This window comes from Hyperolius riggenbachi, chromosome 5, assembly GCF_040937935.1.
Source record: "Hyperolius riggenbachi isolate aHypRig1 chromosome 5, aHypRig1.pri, whole genome shotgun sequence".
Taxonomy (NCBI): domain Eukaryota; kingdom Metazoa; phylum Chordata; class Amphibia; order Anura; family Hyperoliidae; genus Hyperolius; species Hyperolius riggenbachi.
The window spans coordinates 258,706,649-258,720,150 of record NC_090650.1 but is presented as its reverse complement, the minus strand read 5'-3'; the positions used below and the strand labels follow the sequence as shown (position 1 = coordinate 258,720,150).

Below are 13,502 nucleotides of genomic sequence, written 5' to 3'. Positions count from 1 at the left end.
CAGTGGTCTGAATGGAAAAAAAGTGGCCGGTCCTTAAGGGGTAAAAAGCCCTAGGTCCTCAAGTGGTTAAGTCTGCCAGGAGAAAAGCGCGATATAAATGTTCTTTGTCTTGTCGGTGTTGTTCTATGAGCTGTGGGAACTTACTTTTGTCTACAAGTAATGCCATCAGTGTAAAAATCGCAGGTTTTTGTGTTATGCCAAACTATAATTCCCCTTTAATAAAGCTAGTGCAGTAGGGCATATAACTTCATTGAATGATCATTGAATACACTGTCCCCATCTTCCCATGGCACAGCCCTTTGAAACTAATAACTTAATATGAAACTAGCACTAAATATCATTTTAAAGTGGACCTGAACTCTTGCACAGGACAGAAGGAAGACATAGAGAAATGCACCCAGTTTGTATTTAGAGAGTTTAGCCCGTCTAATCCCCCCTCATTGGTGTCTAATCACAAGTTGTAATTTAAACTCTCCACTGTGTCACACAGCCATTGCAAAGATGGCAGATAAGCTGATTTAAAAGCACAGGATGTTAAAACATATGTCTGCTTCCATGAATCAGGAAGTGAAAACAGTGCAGATGTATTTTAGGATTTGTATCAGCTGTGACAAGGTTTATTATGCTGTGGTGTATCTTTTAGAGCAGAGAGGAAGTTCTGAGTTCAGGTCCGCTTTAAGATGAATGGGCTGCTATTCTCTCAGGCACCTCCGATCCAGGATTGCAGGCATTGTTCCAGATTCCAAACTAATAAGTGTATGGCAAACTGGAACTTCGGCGCACACATGGGGCACATAACAATGTTCTACATAAAACCAATATATAAACTTTATTGACTTGCTAAAGATACTACAAATATTGTGCATATATATCAGAACGTCCCTTAGACCAGCAACAGCTTCTACGGGTGCAATGAAATAGTCTACACACTGCATGACTGTAACATGTGACCAGAGTTCAAAGCAGCAGTCTATTTTATATTTGCTTGTGTACTTTTATTAGATGGTGATAAAACAGGAACCTCAGAATATTGATGTTGGTGAAACCACAATGGTTTACTTAGTGAATGGCCTGTAGAGATAATCCGTTGCAATGTGGCTTGGTGTAGCAGGATATCGCCACTAATCAACAGACTGATCTATTGGATGTATATCCTGTAAACACGGACCATTGTATAGCTGTTGACAGAGTGAAGAGGAACGGTTGCAAAGGTTGCAGGAATGCACTACTGTTCACCAAAGTTTACCCCTGAGGCATCACCTGGAGTCGCACACAAATGCCTCAGTGTGCCTGTTATCCAGTAGAAATTATAGACCGCAAACAAGGGTTCATCCACATCTGCCTCTCTGAGTGCTTGGGCATAGATTGTCAACGTGGTTATGTTGGAGTCAAGACTATCCTCAGTTTAATGACAGCCACCACAGCAGTGTCAAATAAACCAACCAGCATGTATATCAAATGTAGGTATGCATAGTTACAATCCATAGGGTTGTCAGCCAGCTCAAATGGTGCTGCCTGCAATTGCAGTGTACAGAAGATAGTAATTCTAATAAGCTGTCATCGGTAGATAGACATCACTGGCTTTGTTGACCCTGCATTGTTGCTCATCCTTAACCAATCAGAAGCTTTCATTATATTTCAATGCCCACCCTTAGGGTTTAGATGTGAGCCCGTGCCACCTTATATATGTGCAACTAGATTTCATGACAGCCACCTATAATATGGTCAATTAGTGCTACATTTAACAGAACGGGCGATGTCAGCATGAGTTGTGGTCCCTCTCTGCTAAACATCACTGGGAAGGGTGTTATCACTAGCTTTGGTTACAAGTCTACACTTTTGTAGAATTAGAGGTAAAATGTATTTTTAACGAGAACCTAGTACACACACACACACACACACACACACACACACACACACACACACCTGAAGACACACACACACCTGAAGACACACACACACACCTGAAGACACACACACTCCTGAAGACACACACACACACACACACACACACCTGAAGACACACACACACACACACCTGAAGACACACACACACACACACCTGAAGACACACACACACACACACACACCTGAAGACACACACACTCCTGAAGACACACACACACACACACACCTGAAGACACACACACACACCTGAAGACACACACACTCCTGAAGACACACACACACACACCTGAAGACACACACACACACACACACACACACCTGAAGACACACACACTCCTGAAGACACACACACACACACACCTGAAGACACACACACTCCTGAAGACACACACACACACACACCTGAAGACACACACACACACACCTGAAGACACACACACACACACCTGAAGACACACACACACACACACCTGAAGACACACACACCTGAAGACACACACACTCCTGAAGACACACACACTCCTGAAGACACACACACACCTGAAGACACACACACTCCTGAAGACACACACACACACACACACCTGAAGACACACACACTCCTGAAGACACACACACACACACACACACCTGAAGACACACACACTCCTGAAGACACACACACACACCTGAAGACACACACACACACACACACCTGAAGACACACACACACACCTGAAGACACACAACACACTATTGTCCTAAAAAGTAGGCCAAATGCTGTGACTTGCTGATATAGCTCCCTCTTCCTTCCCGATTTATAACCCTAGTGCCATGCAGAGGGTGCATTGGAAGCGCATCAGTGAAAGCATAGCTGCCCTTTCTTGCTCCAGCTTGCATTCTCGCCTCTCCCTGGCAGCTTGTTAACTCGCCACTAGAACTCAAGGCTCCCAGTCATGTGACTGCAGTGAGCCTGAAGCTATGGCGGTCAGATAAGAAGCTGACGGGGAGATGTGAGGAACGGTAGTTATGCTTTCCGGTGCTCTTCCAACGTGTATCCCTGTATAGGAGCACCCCCGCAGTATATTACCCACAAATAAGCTGACCCCCACCTTATCCCAAAATTTACATATAATAAAAGTTGGTTTATCTGCAGTGATGTACGGTAAATATATTTTTCTTGCTGAGCAAACTTTAATTTTAAACTGCCAACCAAAAGAATGTGATTATAGGCTGGCAGAACAAATGTCTTAAAAGGAAACTTGTCTTATCCAGGAGACAAAACACATTCTCAGTCATCAAAACTCATTGAATTTATTGATTTAAACTTTTGTTCTACTTAAAAGTTTAGATTCTGTAAATAGATTTTACGATGTTATAGGCTTGTGTAAGGTATATGGAAAGATCAGCATATTTTCTTTCACACTCTTGAATCTAAAACTTACCTTAACAGACTGCATGGATTTTATCAGCCACTAGAAAACCTTTAAATAGCACTTTATGAATGTATTATTATCGTTTGGGTGTAAACAGACGTCCTGATGTTTGTATTCCCCTTAATCTTTAATTCTACTGCCTCCGCTGTTCTTTAGTACTGGGTTCATTACAAGAAAAGAACAAAATGGATTATTATTGCTGTAGTTATTGTTTTGTAAAGCTTTCATGATTATTATTATTTTAATAAAAAAAAGTGCTTCATTTTTACCATAATTATGTATAAATGATTTAGTCAGTGTTTGCTCATTGTAAAATCTTTCCTCTCCCCGATTTACATTCTGACATTTGTTACATGGTGACATTTTTACTGTGGGCAGGTTATGTAGCTGCTCCTAGCTGTTTTGGCCGTTGGAGACAGCTGTAAACGGCTATTTCCTGTCTGTGAACCTTGTTACATTGTGGCAAACTGTCAAAAGTACCGCGGTCCCAGAGCTTCTTGTGGGAGGGGTTTCAGCACAAAATCAGTCATACAGCACCCCCTGATGGTCTGTTTGTGAAAAGCAATATATTTCTCATGTAAAAGGGGGTATCCGCTACTGATTGGGATAAAGTTAAATTATTGGTTGGAGTTTCTTTTTAACATTTAAAAGTGACTCTTCACACAAACTGAAACCGTAACATTTGTTGATCTAGATACTATTCTTTTGTTTACGATTACTTTTTACATGAGAACACTGTAGCCTTTCTAAGTTACAGGCTGAGTTATATATAGTATATATACTTGTGGTGTATCGCATTTGTTGGCATGGTGCACATGTATTACATTATTTAAGTTGATTTATAGTTGATAGACTGGTATTACAATTGTAATCATTCTGATACCACCTCTCAATACAATGCTATGATCTATTATATAAAAATAAGCAGACATGTAATGCAAAAGTATTTAATGCCCCAGCTGAGCCTCTCATTTTTAATGCACAGTAGTAAATTCACAGTATTTAGTGATGCACAAACATTTGTACGTTGCACGGCTGTACTTTTTGCAATAAATAATCATCACTCCAGCCTGGCAGCATCCAGTAGTTCCTTACAGCTAGTAGAGCACAAAACAGATCACCTGACCCACTCTCACCTCCTTCCTTTGCTTAGATACTGTTTGTGGCCAGTACTACAACTACAGATAGATTAGGAGGAAAACAACTACATTTTAATTCAAGTAGCAGGTACGATTTTATTTTACAAAAAAAAAAATATTTTTATTTTTTTTTACAAAATATTGTATACATAATTTATATAAAACAACATTCCTTTAAATGAATGAAGTTGGGCATTCATCATTTAGTACCTGTAGTAAAAATATCTCTTTATTCAAAAAATATTAAAATAACATCTAATAAAAATGGCTACAGCCATTTTCATTTTTATTGGATGGTATTTTAATATTTTTACTTAAGGTGGTGCCTGCCTCTGTGGACTTTGATGCCGACTAGCCACTTGGTATTCGGCATTGGCACAATGCTGGACCTGTGTTCATTGGTGTGTCCTCCTTCTGTTTTGTCTTAAAATCTAAGAAACATGAGTAGTTCTGAAGAGCTGGTTGACAGAGCAGGTCAAGTAGCTTTAGCAGCTGACAGCAGAGGAATGACGAGCTGTATGGAGGAACCGGTAGGCTCTTTACTATCCACAGCCTTCCCTCTATTAAGGTAAGTATTTTAGATTTATGTTTACTTTAAAACAAACAAATCAAATACTGTATGGTACAAACTATGCTATCCCTCGCAACTCTATGTTTAGAAACAACCTTTTGACACATAGCTAGAAACAAAGGTTGTTTGCAAGCTGTAATAAGGGACTTGCAGTTCTTGCTGTGTGGATTTTTGTCCACTCCTTTTTTGCTGTTGTATGTAATTCTGATATATTCTTGGGCCTTCTTGCAGTCACAGCATGTTTGAAATGTACCCATAAACTTTCAATTATTTTTTAGTCAAGAGGTTGTGAGAGGTTTGCGCTTGGTCAATTTGGAGATATGTTCAGGATCATTTTTTTGTAGAAGCCATACAATTTTCACTACCAGTTTCATGGATGACCGTTTCTGGCATCCAGAATTAGCTGATTTTTAGAGGAATCGGTACCCAATTCCCCCAGAGTTCCCCCAAAAGCACAATGGATCCATCCCTAAGTGTAACCACTTTATGACAACAGGGCGTATATATACGTCCAGTGTAGTTGTGGAGAGTGCACCACCAGTTCATTACTAAATGAGGCACATGTGGTATCATTTTAACCGTCAGGAGTTGTAGAATACATTTAGGTGTGTCTTAAAGCTTGGCCCATGTCACATAAAAAATAGGGACAAACTCAATCAAAACATAAAAAGTTATTTTCAAAATTATGATCAATCTTTGGAAAGTTTTAGCAAAACTACAAGGGAAATATGTGGTAACATTTTTACCGTGATTAGTAGAATAAAGTTTAGATAGTTTTAGTCTTGTGTATTCTTTTTAGTCACAAACTGAATCAAAAGCAGTTAATTTTTGCATATTCTGTACCAAAAGAAATGTGACAGAATATAAAGGATTAAAATCATATATTGTTACCTTAGGAACTTGGCTTTTTTAAATATTTATGCCGTAAGGGTATATTACTATTATTTTTGCAAATAAGGTCTTGTAATCATCGATAGTGTACAGTGAAAAAGCAAAAAACTGAAAAAAAGACAGCTTTATTACCAAATACAATATTGTCACCATAAATTTTACTAGGAACATAATCTAAATGTTGTAATAACCAGGATGGATAAGCAAATACAATTTGCGAGTTTAACTTATAATTAGCACTGTTTATTGTAAAGCTTTGTTTTCCCCTTATTTTCCCTTTAAATTGCATAGAAAATACGGTAATTACTAAACAACATTTTCACACACAAAAAGCCTAATTTGTCCTGAAAAAAAACAAAAACAATATATAGATCACTTAGGTGTGATAAGTATTCATAAAGTTATTGGAGAATGAATGGGAGCAGCAATGATATGTGAAAATTGCAACCCATCCAGATGGATAGGTTGTGTGTGTGTGTGTGTTTTCTGTTTTTTAGGCAAATGTCTCTTTTTCCGCCCTCTACACTAGGTGATTGTAGGCAAATAGTTACGTTTTTTGGGGTTTTTTTTTTTACCAGTCCGCATCACTTGTTTCCAAATGGCCTCTGGCTTGTCTACATATTGTTTTGCTTTGGTTTATAATGAGGTCACAGATCACAGTTCCTCCTGACAAATCGTCCATGCAGATCAGGTGTGCAAACAACTTAGCAATACATTCCTATATGTTTTTTGGTGTCAGATAAAGGCTGGCCTTCTTCCATGCAGGTTTCTCTGAACATTTTATTAGCCTTCCAGTTCTTACCTTGACTTTCACAGTCAGCCTATACTACAGACAAAAGAAACTGCAACCTGGAAGTGTCTTTTGTAGTCTTCCACTGCTTTAAAGACATCAGTTGCCTGAAGTTTCAGATTTTAACTTAATTGTGTAGAGGACTACAAGATTGTTGAGTGACAGTCCAAAGCTTGGAATGTCACTGATTTTTTTTAAGCTTGTAATTGTCTACAAGTGACAACTCCTAATAGGTATTTAAGTCTGACAAGGTACAAGTAATTGAGAGTGAGAGCCTTGCAATGTCTTTATCACTTGACTAGTGGATGGACATCTAAACCTTTGCTCATGCTACAAGTACTGTTTAACTTGTTACTAAAGTACTACCGTACTTTTACTTTACAAAGTTAACAAAATATGTAATTTGGGCTGTGGCATAGGTGCCTCAATTTTGGCATACAAATGTATAAACTTTTTCACAGTGTATACAAACAGTAACCGTTTGTCAAGATGCCAAAAAAAACAATACATTTCATGACAAAAAAAAAAGCTAAATCTGGAACTAATACCAATTATCTTTACTTTCAGAAATGTCAGAGTCTGCCTTCCAGCATTACTGTAGGAGATGTAATCTGTAACATTGTTACCTTTGCAGCGCAAAGGAATGGAGTATGGCAACAGGAGTTGAAGGGATTGGGGATGGGGGCTTCATCTGAACAAACAGTTACCAGCGTTCTGTAGTCACTTAACCAATGGCACAGGGAGAGGCGAGCTTAACATGGCAGATGCAATTTAAATTACATAGATCGCATACGTTGCATTGCAGATAAAATAGGCATTACTTTCTGGATGACCATTTCTGAGTTGATCCAGGCTATTGCAAATTTAGTATGCAAATACATTCAACCTGAATAATCAACATATCAAATTCCACCTTGGCATGACATCATTGGTCCACTTTCAAGCTGTATATGTTTGTATACACAATTTGCATAATCCTCATTGAACATCCCCGTTAGAAACTACTATATAATTGTGGTGCAGCAGAAGATCCTCTCATTGTGACAGTGTCAAAGACTGGGTAATTATGAACGTGATCTTATCAGCTGAGTTCTCAGCAGATGTAAATTGGTTCCTATATTTTTGCTGCTGCTGGTTTACTTTTTTATTTTAGGCACTAATCACTGTGAACTTATTGGAATCTATCATTTATCACCTTCCTTGAAAACGTATTAATGATATTACTTTATACTGTGGTCTTGTGTACCATTTATTAATTACAGAGGCACTTCAGAGTATGCATAAGGCGTGTGTAGATGAATGGAAAGGCATTTTTATGATTGAATTATATGCTGCAAGAGATTATTTGTAGCCAGGGTTGCAATAATGGTTTCTGTTGGCTATATTTTTTTTCATTTGAGCAGCAGATTGTGAGAGAGGAGAAAACAGGTGGCCTATAAATGTTTAATGCTCCATTTTGAAATGATATGTTAATAGAATTGGTTCAAATAATGTATTTGCCTTCAAGCCGAGTTGCACAATGCTTTGTTTAAGAAAAAGCACATGAAGTCTGAAATGTAGGTCATTGAATATAAGCGTTTCCTTCGTTTTCGCTTTATCATTGTTTTCGTTGCTGTGACGGGAGTCTTTGTGAGGGTAAAGGAGTCTGCTTTCAGCACAGATTCCAGAGACCCATATACACTAATCAGCCAAATCATCCTACGTACTAAACAAAAGATGTAATTATGCACGGATGCACCTGCATGCGCACACCACAACCGCACCGCCGGCCAAAGCCTGCGCACTCACCACAACTGGCACAGACCACACCAACTAAGCAGCTGCCCACAACGCGAACGTCATCACATGAGGTGTAAACTTCAGGCAGTGTTAATGTGCAAAGCTTGCACAGCATCGCCGCTCAGAATGCCAGAAAGATTGTGCCTGCATTCAGTGTTCTCTACTTCACAGTGCCAGCAGTTTTGCAATTCTTTTGGGAATCGAGGATTTACTGGTTAAAACGAACTGCCTAATATTGTGCCACCAAAACAGCTCTGACCCATCAATCCATGAACTCCACAAGACCCTGAGGGTGTCCTGGAGTATTTTAGCAGCGGATCCTTTAAGTGCTGAAAGTTGTGAGCTGGGCCCTGCATGCATTGCACTTGTTTTTCCAAGCCAGGGAAAACATGATTCATCAGAGTAGACTACCTTTTTCCATTGATCCACAGTGTTCTCCCCAGAAATGTTTACTAGCCAGGTGGCTTGAAAAAGTAGCCGGGTGGGGCGTAACTGGGGGAATGCAGGGCTGGTGCAACTCTGCTTACAGCATAGGAGGAAGCAAGCAGATGACAGCTGGGTGCTCACCCAAATCAGCCGGGTGGAGCACCCAGCTAAAAGAGCCTGGGATAAACACTGATCCATAGTCCTATTCTGACTTTCCTGAGCCGATTGTAGTAGGCACTTTCAGCAGTGAATAAGGGTCAGAATGGGCACTCTGACTGGAATATGGCTGACCTCTTTCTCATGATGAGCCGTTTTTAAGCAGTTTTCGCTGCAGTAGCTCCCCTGTAGGGTGGAACTACACAGTCTAGCCTTTGCTCCTCAGTAAGCCTCGGAAAAATAATGATATGCTTAAAGAGAGTCTGAAGCCATAATTAAAATGGCTTTTTTCCTTATATATAGCAGGGGCATGTGTGCCTCTGCTAAAACGCCGCTATCCCGCGGCTAAACGAGGGTCCTTTCCCCTCCAAATCCCCCCTGTGCTGCCCGGGGAGCGCTTCCGTGTGAGGCGGGGCTATGAGCTGCAGCCTTGCCTCACACGCGTCTATCAGCGGCGGATCTCCGCCTCTCCCCCGCCCCTCTCAGTCTTCCTTCACTGAGAGGGGCGGGGGAGAGGCGGAGATCAGCCGCTGATAGACGCGTGTGAGGCAGGGCTGCATCTCATAGCCTTACCTCACACGGAAGCGCACAGGGGTAGCAAAATCTATGACCAAGTTGGTCGGGGATTTGGAGGGGAAAAGACCCTCGTTTAGCCGCGGGATATCGGCGTTTTAGCAGGGGCACACATGCCCCTGCTATATATAAGGAAAAAAGCCATTTTTATTATGGCTTCAGACTCTCTTTAAAGGGAACCTTAAGCGACAGATATATGGAGGCTGCCATAATAATTTTCCTTTTAACAATACCAATTGCCTGTCAGGCCTGCTGATCCTCTGAATTTAATGTATTTAGCCATAGACCCTGAACAAGCAGGCAGATCAGATGTTTCTGACAAAAATCTTACAAGATTAGTTGCATGCTTATTTCAGGCGTGTTTTTAAGACACTCCTGCAGCCAAAGATACTGGTATTGTTTAAAAGGAAATAAATATGGAAGCCTCCATATACCTCTTGCTTCAGGTTCCCTTTAGCAGAAAGGTGAGGATTAGTGAGGATATATGATTCTTTCCTGATTTCAGGGTCTGAAAGCAGTACAATTTTTTAATGTGCTTTTAGGCCTTGATCGCATCTGAGTAGCGCAGATGGCCGTGCAATCCGATCGCACGCCATCTGCGCCGCTGCGCTGCTGATCCCATCCATTGACAGTGATGGGATCAGCTCTGCGCTTCCGGGCAAAATGCATGCAGCGGTACGCAAGCGCTTCCCAGCGCATCGTACTGCTGCGCAGCGCAGTAGATGTGAACGGTAGAAGGGCAGTCTATGCCCTTCTGCCGTTCCTGCGTTTCAGCACATCATACGCGCTTCCATATCCGCACGGAAGCGCGTATGATGTGAACGAGGCCTAAGACCCTAAAAGCAGGGAAATAAAATCATACCGGAGAGAGTCTGCAAAAGCCCCTGCACATTACTCACCTCCCTAGGATCCAGCACTGCGATTCTCTCTTCTGTCCACAGGAGTGGCGCTCTACCCCTATGGTGAGATCGCAGTCTATGGTCATGTGACACCTCACCCAGAAATACTTGCCTCCAGAAGTCCAATGATCCTGCCACAGAAAAGATCAACATTTTTAGCAGAAGCGGAAACTTGTATCTGTACTTCAAAGGGGTTTTTTGTTGTTTGTTTTTTCTTTTTTTTTTTTTTTTTTTTTTTACTATTTATTTTCATAGCACTGACACTCTTCCACACCGCCTTACAGAGTACAGTGAAGGATTCATCACACTAGTTGTTAATCAAAGGGGTCGATAGAGCAGTATCCATATGACAGTTTGGAGGTGGTTTGGAGGTAAGCCAGTGCACCCACCAGTTTTTGTAATGTTGGTGGAATCTTACACAAAGACAAGCAAAACATACATACTCCATGCAGATACTGCCTAGGCCAGGATATAAATGTGTGTCTCTCTATGCTAGTGCTGTAAGGCGGGCGTTGCTACCACTTAACTGGAACCCTGTGTGTGTGTCATTGCAACAGACACACACACACCAAGGGTTAAATATGCATTTACTTTTTGTAGAAAGTGCTGCTGTAAAGGGAGCCTGCAGGTGCAGCCAGGGGAAGCCCATGAGCAGGAAAGGGGAGAGAGAAGCTGGGCATGTGCAGGGCGGAAGTAACAGTTAGGTTTTGGCAGTTGAAGGCTAGTGAGGGGGAGGAGCCAAGTAGCCTTGGAGACTGAGCTGATGATGCAGCAAGAAATAAGTTGTGTCACGGTACCATACTCTACTGCAGCAAGAAATAAGCGTGATTTGTGAGCAAATAGAGCAGAGACACAAGAAGAGACCAGCCATTGGTGAGACAGTCTGAGCAAGGCAGAGCCACAGACAAGTGAGCACTTACTGAAAACTAAACGAAAGGGGCCCATACACTTAATGACTTTCCCGCCGATATACAGCAGATTCGATCACTGTGATCGAATCTGCTGTGAAATCGTTGCGCAAACACTGACTGAACGATTGATTTCCGTCCGAAATCGATCGTTCCCGTCGATCTGTGCAGAAGATTTCGCTCGATCGCCGTTGGGTCGGGAGTGCGTCGATAGCGGCGTTCGAATGTCCAATGACCGACGGAATACATTACCTGTTCCGCCGGCGCGTGTCCCTGCGGTCACTTCTCTGCTCTGGGATCCGGCTGGCTTTACTTACTTCCTGTCCCGACAAGAAGTTTAAACAGTAGAGCGCCCTCTACTGTTTAAACTTCCCCCGGCAGGAAGTAAAGTGAAGCTGGAGCCCAGAGCGGAGAAGAGACAGCGGAGACCAGGGGACTCGTGCCTGCCGGATCAGGCAATATATGCGGGGGGCAGTGGCAGCTCCACAGATTGTGAATCGGTTTCATAGTGATATCGATTCACAATCTGTTTGCAGTAAAGGCAGCCATACGATCCCTCTCTGATCAGATGCGATCAGAGAGAGATCTATCTGTTAGTCGATCTGATGGCAAATCAACCAGTGTATGGCAACCTTAAAGGGGCACTACAGCGAAAAACTGTAAAATTTAAAATATGTGCAAACATATACCAATAAGAAGTACGTTTTTTCTAGAGTAAAATGAGCCATAAATTACTTTTCTCCTATGTTGCTTTCACTTACAGTAGGTAGTAGAAATCTGACAGAAGTGACAGGTTTTGGACTAGTCCAAATCTCTTTATAGGGATATATTTATTTTCAAAAGCACTTAGTGAATGGCAGTTTATTTGTCCAACTGCCAAAAAACTGTGTAGCGAGCAAGGAGCCTGGCCAGCATTATTGTTTAAATCCTTTTTCGGGAATAGCTTTATAGAGAATAAAAGCCTTGCTGAGAATCCCCTATGAAGAGATGGGCTAGTCCAAAACCTGTCACTTCTGTCAGATTTCTACTGCCTACTGTAAGTGACAGCATTATAGGAAAAAAGTAATTTATGGCTCATTTTACTTTGGAAAAAAATGTACTTCTTATTTGTATATGTTTGCACATATTTTAAATTTTACAGTTTTTGCTGTAGTGCCCCTTTAAGGAAGAGAAAGAGAGCTGCAGACATTACAGGAGAGGAGAGATACTAGACACATCTACAGGCCATAAAGAGCAGCAATTCTGGAGAGATAAGCCAGAAGAGAAACAGTAAGCAATAAGAAAGAAAGACCAGTATATTAAAAATTAACAGAGAGAGATAACAGAAAACAGCAGAGACATTACAAGGATAACAGGACAGCAATGCAAACAAGAGTGACAGAGAAACAAATGACAGGATTAAAGAAAAAGAGTGAAGATTGCAGTGCAGTGTCTGGAGAGATTGTGTGACAACAGCTGGCAGACAAGCTACAGAGGAGACAGCGGTGCTTCTTATATGTTAAGTGCTCATTCACAATCAGCAATTCAACATAATTGTTTCATCCTGGATGTCGCTAGGTAACCGCCAGACATTTTTCTACTATTCCTTCTGTCCTGTGCAAGAATTCAGGTCCACTTTAAAAAGACAGCGGTGAGCTGTGAGAGGAAAATTCAGACAGTGGAGTGCTGTAAGAGGAAAATTCTGGCGAGTAAATACTAATAAACTGAATCACATATATGGTTTCTGAACTAGCCCTGATCCTAGCAGGCTGAAGATATATAATAGGCCTACCCCGGGCAGCCATCGGGGGGGGGGGGGGCACAACTGACACTGCAGTGAGGGGCCCAGGGCTTCTGGGAGTCCTGCCCCCCCCCCCCCCCCCCAAAGTTCTGGAAGGGCTGCATGTGCTGGCTCACTAACCAGCACACCGCGTTCCAGCACTGACAGAAGAGTGACATCAGCGCTTGAACGTGGGGAGCAGATGTCTGAGCCCGCTACAGCGGACTTTCTGTACTGGGGCACCACCTATATCTGGCTACAGGCTACCTATACTGGGCCACCACCTAT

General features: G+C 41.8%; 1 protein-coding gene across 1 annotated transcript in view; it reads right to left on the bottom strand.

Moving 5' to 3' along the window:
• Positions 1-10,609: 10,609 nt before the first annotated feature.
• Positions 10,610-13,502, bottom strand: part of PPP1R3G (protein phosphatase 1 regulatory subunit 3G) — a 54,169-nt gene continuing 51,276 nt past the window's right edge. The window contains exon 3 of the transcript XR_011020601.1: positions 10,610-10,678. The gene's annotated coding sequence lies outside the window, so the exon portion shown is untranslated. The remainder of the gene's footprint in view (positions 10,679-13,502) is intronic.